Genomic DNA, 6,539 nt, shown 5'->3' on the forward strand with positions numbered 1-6,539 from the left:
ACGAAGCAGACATGTTAATGCATGAAGTGCATGAAGGGTCCTTTGGAACTCATTCGAATGGGCATGCAATGTCCAAAAAGATCTTAAGAGCAGGATACTATTGGTTGACAATGGAATCTGATTGTTCTAAACACGTGAAGAGATGTCACAAGTGCCAGATCTACGCAGATAAGATCCATGTGCCACCGACTCTACTCAACGTTCTCTCATCTCCATGGCCTTTTTCCATGTGGGGTATCGACATGATCGGAATGATTGAACCGAAAGCTTCAAATGGTCATCGTTTCATCTTGGTAGCCATTGATTACTTCACCAAATGGGTCGAAGCAGCATCTTACGCCAATGTTACAAGACAAGTGGTTGTGAGGTTTATCAAGAATAACATCATTTGCCGATATGGTGTTCCCAGCAAGATCATTACTGACAATGGTTCGAACTTGAACAACAAGATGATGAAAGAATTATGTGAGGAATTCAAGATTGAGCATCATAACTCTTCTCCTTACAGACCAAAAATGAACGGCGCAGTTGAAGCTGCTAACAAGAACATTAAGAAGATCGTCCAGAAAATGGTCGTCACTTACAAAGACTGGCACGAAATGCTGCCATTTGCTTTACATGGGTACCTTACTTCAGTGCGTACTTCAACAGGGGCAACTCCCTTTTCTCTAGTATACGGCATGGAAGCTGTGATCCCCGTAGAAGTTGAAATACCATCAATGAGAGTCCTCATGGAGACTAAGTTATCAGAGGCTGAATGGTGTCAAAGCAGATACGATCAGTTGAACTTAATCGAAGAAAAACGTATGACTGCTCTATGCCATGGACAGTTATACCAAGCAAGGATGAAACACGCCTTCAACAAAAAGGTTCGACCTCGTGAATTTCAAGAAGGCGACCTCGTGCTTAAAAAGATCTTGTCTTTTCAACCAGATTCTAGGGGCAAATGGTCTCCTAATTACGAAGGCCCGTATGTTGTCAAAAGAACATTTTCTGGCGGCGCCATGACTCTTGTAACCATGGATGGTGATGAACTCCCACATCCTGTGACTGCTGATGCAGTCAAGAAATACTTTGTCTAAAAAAGAATAAAAGAACAGCTCGGTAAGTCGAAAACCCGCAAAGGGCGACTTAGGCAAAAATGAGCGTCTCGGTGGACTGAAAACCTGAAAGGGCGGTCCAGGCAAAAATTAGAGACCATAAACAGAAAAAATTCATCCTGGTAGATTGAAAACCTGAAAGGGCAATCTAGGCAAAAATTAAGGAATAATGACAAAGTAACTGCATCAGTCCATACTTCGTCACCTGAAGAGTCTTTTTCATCAAAGGATCTTCGATCAAATCATCGCCAATCTGAAGCAACAAGCACAGTTGGAACTCAAAGTTGTTAGGGGAAATAGTGGTTATTGCTTTCAATGTAGCCTTTTTCGCATAATTACCATTTTCAACTTTTGTAAATACTCTATGGAATCACGCCTTTAGCTGATTACCATCCTATTAAATAAATTTGAGCCTTGTGCCCATTTGTTTGCAATCTTTAATTCCTTTCAGCTTGCGAAATGACGCTTTAATTGTGTTATTCACTTTTGAAAGAAAAAGAAAAAAAAAGTTTTAAATGAATTTACTTCACTTTTTCAAAATAAAAGCGAAACTTTCCTTTGAGTTGTGAACAACAGAAGGAACATCAACAGCTATCTCCATAGGATGAATCAAAGATTATGATAGGAAAAGCTCTTCTATCCCCAGTGAAGAAGCTCTTCTATCCCCAGTAAAGAGGGTCTTTTATCCCAAGTAACGAAGATTTTCCATCTCCAGTGAAAAGGTTCTTCCATCTCAATGAGAAAAGATGCTCATCTTCCCCAGAGAAGTTGAAAGCACGCAACACCATTCATCACCTGTGTTATCTACACCGTGTTGAAGAACATTCGCCAAGTATATGGTTGTATTGCGACGTCGGTCCCTCTCCAGTATACTTCTTTGTCTGTCAGTATTGTTAGCATGCATGCGACATTCATGACATTCATCATTCATACATATTTGCATCATTTATGCATCAGTGCATTTTTCAAATATCTGCCTAAAATCACTTGTTCAGGATATATCTATCCCAAAAAAAAATTAAAAAAAAATAAAATAAAAAAAAAGAAAAAAAGAGAGAAACAGATACGGGCGTGTCATCTCTCTAAGTAGGTTGTCACCCATAAGCAGAAAGAACATCTTCTTTCTCCAGTTCCCCACTGAGATCATTCCTCGTGGAAGAAGGTTGCTTTAGTTTCTCCTCTCAAAACAAAGGAGAAAATCCCCATTCGAGTTCATTCCTCATGGGTACAAAGTCTTGTTTGACTGTTTCTTTCCAATTCATTCTTGGTTAGAACCTTGTCTTTACCAGAGATTCAAATTCCGATTCCCCAAATAAAGTCGTGAAAAAACAGGCAATAAGCAATAGCCTCATCATCTGAGCAGCTTATGTCTCTTTTAAAAGCTTTTTCCTCTCTAGGAAATCAATCATGAAGACCATTTGACAATCAGGGCCTTATTACTGTTCACAAGGCTGAATAACCAGTAATTTCCCTAACAAAGTCTCCAGGATCATTTTATCACTCGGCTGATAATTGATCATGTCTTCAAAACCACTATCACGAGGCTGGTAGTCGGTAACCTTTTGTTCTGGTTATATTATTTAACATGTCTATCACCATGCTGATAGTCGGTAATATTAACTGAACCTTTGAAACTCTTTTTGCCATGACAAGTCTATCACCATGCTGATAGTCGGTAATACAGTTTCATACCTTTCACCTTCGCATTATTAACAAGTTTATCCCTGTGCTGATAGTCGGTAATGTCGATAGGTAAGCTTTTCTTACAAAGCTATCATTCCCCGGTGAAGCATACACTTGCTTTCCCGAAAAACGGATTCTCTTCCTAAAACGGATTGAGACATCCTTCCCGATCTCTTGTCCCCAGTGGAGTCAGTTTTGATATCCCTCGGTAAAGATATCCTTGCATCATTCGCGATTTTGGTATCTTAGGTCCAAAATTCGCGTCTTCTGATATTTAAGTCTCTTCCACCCTATCAAAACGAAGATTTTCAATCTTCATGTCTCAGGTTGAAGAAACTTAAATAGGGGCATCTGTCATACCCCAATTTTTGACCTAAGATACCACCTCATATCATTGCATATGCATCATTTGCATCTCTAACAAATTGCATAGTTTGTGTTTGCTACTTGTGACTCAGCAGGGATTTAATCAAGAAATCACTCATCAGTACAAGCAACAATCAACTAGGGTTTTGTTCTCCCTTCATCTCAAATGAATCATCTTCATCAACAATCAACATCTGGTCCTCAAAGATTCATTTCAACAAGCTCAAAGGCACTGAATCAACCAGATCAGGGTTTTGACTAAAGATAGCATACTCCTGACTTTTGCTCAGGATTTGACCTAATGACTTGGGACATGACCTCAAGACCCCAAGTACATCATTTTGACCTAATCCATTGGCTCAAGACATCTCCTACACAAGGATTGATCAACAGTGAAATTTCAAATCATCAGAATTAGGATTTTGAACTATCAATGACTGAAATCAGGGATCACATTTGGGAAACCCTAAAAATCCCCAGGAAGTCAATCAAAGGTTTCAATCATCTTCAAATAATCCCTATGACAATATACAATGGAAATTGCATCTCAATTCAAGATCCACAGTCATCAATTTCATCAGGTCGACAATTAGGGTTTTTGACCTAATTCACTGGACAACTGACCTTTTAATCAGGACATGGTGCCACAACTCAAACCATGGCTCAATAACCTCTAATTCTTCAATGTGATCCATTCATACCATTCATTTGGTGAGGATAGCCTGTTTCATTTGAAATTTCCAGAAACGCGATTCGTGTGAAAAAGTCAACTGTACAAGATCACCATTGACTTTTGGGGAATTTTGGTCAACCATGACTTTTGAAGTTTTGAATCATCAATATATGATATATGAAGTCATTTGATCAAGAAAAATCAATCAAGAATCAAAAAGTCAAAGTTTGACTTTCATACTTAGAAAATTTTTTCTAAGTGTTTTTCATGGTTTTTTCCAAACTTTGGAAGGGAATTTCTCAAAATTTCACCTACAAACTGAAAAAAACTTCCAACATGAAAGTTGTAGATTTTGATCCAATAAACAACTTTGACACATAAATTTTTTCCATAAGATCAACCATTTAAGAGATATGGAGCTTCAAAGTTGGCATCTTTGGAAAATTTCACTTGAAACTTCATTTTTCTCAAAGTTCATGGATCTTTTTCACCCATTTCCTTAAGGGTCTTGAAGAAAATTTCAACTAGGGTTTTTAAGTATGTAACATGAGCTTTCCAAAATGTCCAAGAGCATGAAAAAATATGGAGTGTAGCTATGGTTTTGATTTTTGCAATTAGAAGCCATTATGCATGAAATTACAAGCCATTTTCACTAAGTTCAAATACTATATGGCCTATAATTCAAGTGATGACACACCAAAGCAATGATTGAATGATATTTTTCTGATTTGAGATCAGAATGGAAAGAGATAAGAAGCTTAGAGAAATAACCATGGTTAAGTCACTTTAACCATTTTGCATTAAATGGTAAGATTCCTTTCTATCTCCAAATGCCAAATCATCACTTCTTGAAGCAAGTTGCAAAGCTCTGAGTTCAGACACTTTGGCCTATAAATAGAGGTCATTTACACTCTTCAATTCACACCAAAACCTCACAAAGCATAGGTTTTCTCTTTCTTTCTTGAATTACAAGTTTCATAGTTTTCAAAGAGGTAGAAAACTCAGCCTCTAAACCTTGCAAGTTCTGAGCAAAGTGATGCTTCTCACAAGCCACAAACATCATATGGGATGTGTTTGATCCATCCATACACCCCAAAAACACCTAAAACTCAAAATCACTACCTCACTTCTCAAATATGCATAACCTAAGCTTTATCATGCCAAAATCAATTCCAGGCCATATCTGTCCAAGTTAACACTTCTAACACCATCCATATACTTCATATGAACTGTCCCAACCATCATCCATGATCTGAAACACCTCCATCATCAAATTCGATTCACTCTCCAAAGCTCTGCAGATCGGGTTCCATAGCTTAGCTCAGATGAATTCAAACTGTTCCAAGCATCCAGACACCTTCCCTAAGGTCCATTGAAGCTGTCCAGATTGAGCAACAACATCTGTAACACCTCCAGGCACGATTTCAATTTCCGGTTGGCCGATTTTGAAGGTAAGCTCTCTTGAACTTCAAACTCATACATACATGCATCATAAATGAAAAATTGAGTTGCTATCTTGTTTCTGCACTATCACTGATCAATAGCCCTCAATCAATTTCATAATTCATCAATCATACACAATTTTAGAATGAATCATAGAATTAGGGTTCTTCGTGTTCATCAGAGAATCAATGGCCCTAGAGTTAAAATAAATGAAATCAAAGACCACCATCATGTTCCTCGTGAAAAACCGAGTGAGATAGACCCTTTGATCGATCAAAACAACACAGATTTGAAGAAATTCAAAAATCAGTTAGGGTTGTGTTCTTGGCGCCAGATTTGGTTTGGGAAGTTCAAATTCTTGATTTAAAATATATTTTATCAAACGCGTATGTTTAACAAGCCACAAGCGTGGCTCAGTTGGTCCAGGTTTTGGCCGGTGAGAGAGAGGCGTGGGTTCAAGCACTAGTAGGACCAAAACCAATTTTTTTGACACTATTTTTCTTTCATTTTTTTAACAAACTTCACCAATTATTTAACCAATCAAATTAACTCATTTTTCACTCATTTTTTACACACCTCTTATTTAATATACATATTTTGACAATATCAAAAAAAATCACAAAAAAGGATTTATTTAATATGGTTTTAACTAGGTTTAAAATGATACATTTTTAAGTGTTTTTAAATACTTTAAATATTGTTTTTCATTTAATTTTCAAACCTAATCACTTGTAAATATTTTGTGATCAAACCCTAAATCACTTAGGTCTTAATTAAGCATTAAAATTTGTTGACTTTTATCAAATTCAAATCATTTTAAAACAAGCGTTCACGATTCTTTTTTTCAAAGACGATAAACCATTTCTTTTTGAAACTATTGATTAAATCTTTTTAATTGATCAATTGATTTTCAAAACGATGTGGGGCCTCTCAAATATTAGAGAGTATAAGTCCCTTTCCTTTTTTCTTTGTACAGTTTTTCTTTAAACAGAAAACTTCTTCAAAACAAAACCTTTTCAAACAGTTTTCAAATCATTTTCAAAACAATAAAACTTCAAAAAAAACAATCAATCATGTTTTATGTAAATAAAACATGGGCCTCCACATAGGTATAAGTCCCATTCCAGTACATGAAATTAGGTATTTCATTGTACGCCTTTTGTACATACCTCGATCAATTTGTACTCCGAACAACAGATCAAAAATGAAGGTTTTCTTTAAATCTTCCCAAAAATACCATGGGCCTCCATGTAGGTATAAGTCCCAAGCCCCTT

Source organism: Vicia villosa, linkage group LG4 (assembly GCF_029867415.1).
Source record: "Vicia villosa cultivar HV-30 ecotype Madison, WI linkage group LG4, Vvil1.0, whole genome shotgun sequence".
Taxonomy (NCBI): domain Eukaryota; kingdom Viridiplantae; phylum Streptophyta; class Magnoliopsida; order Fabales; family Fabaceae; genus Vicia; species Vicia villosa.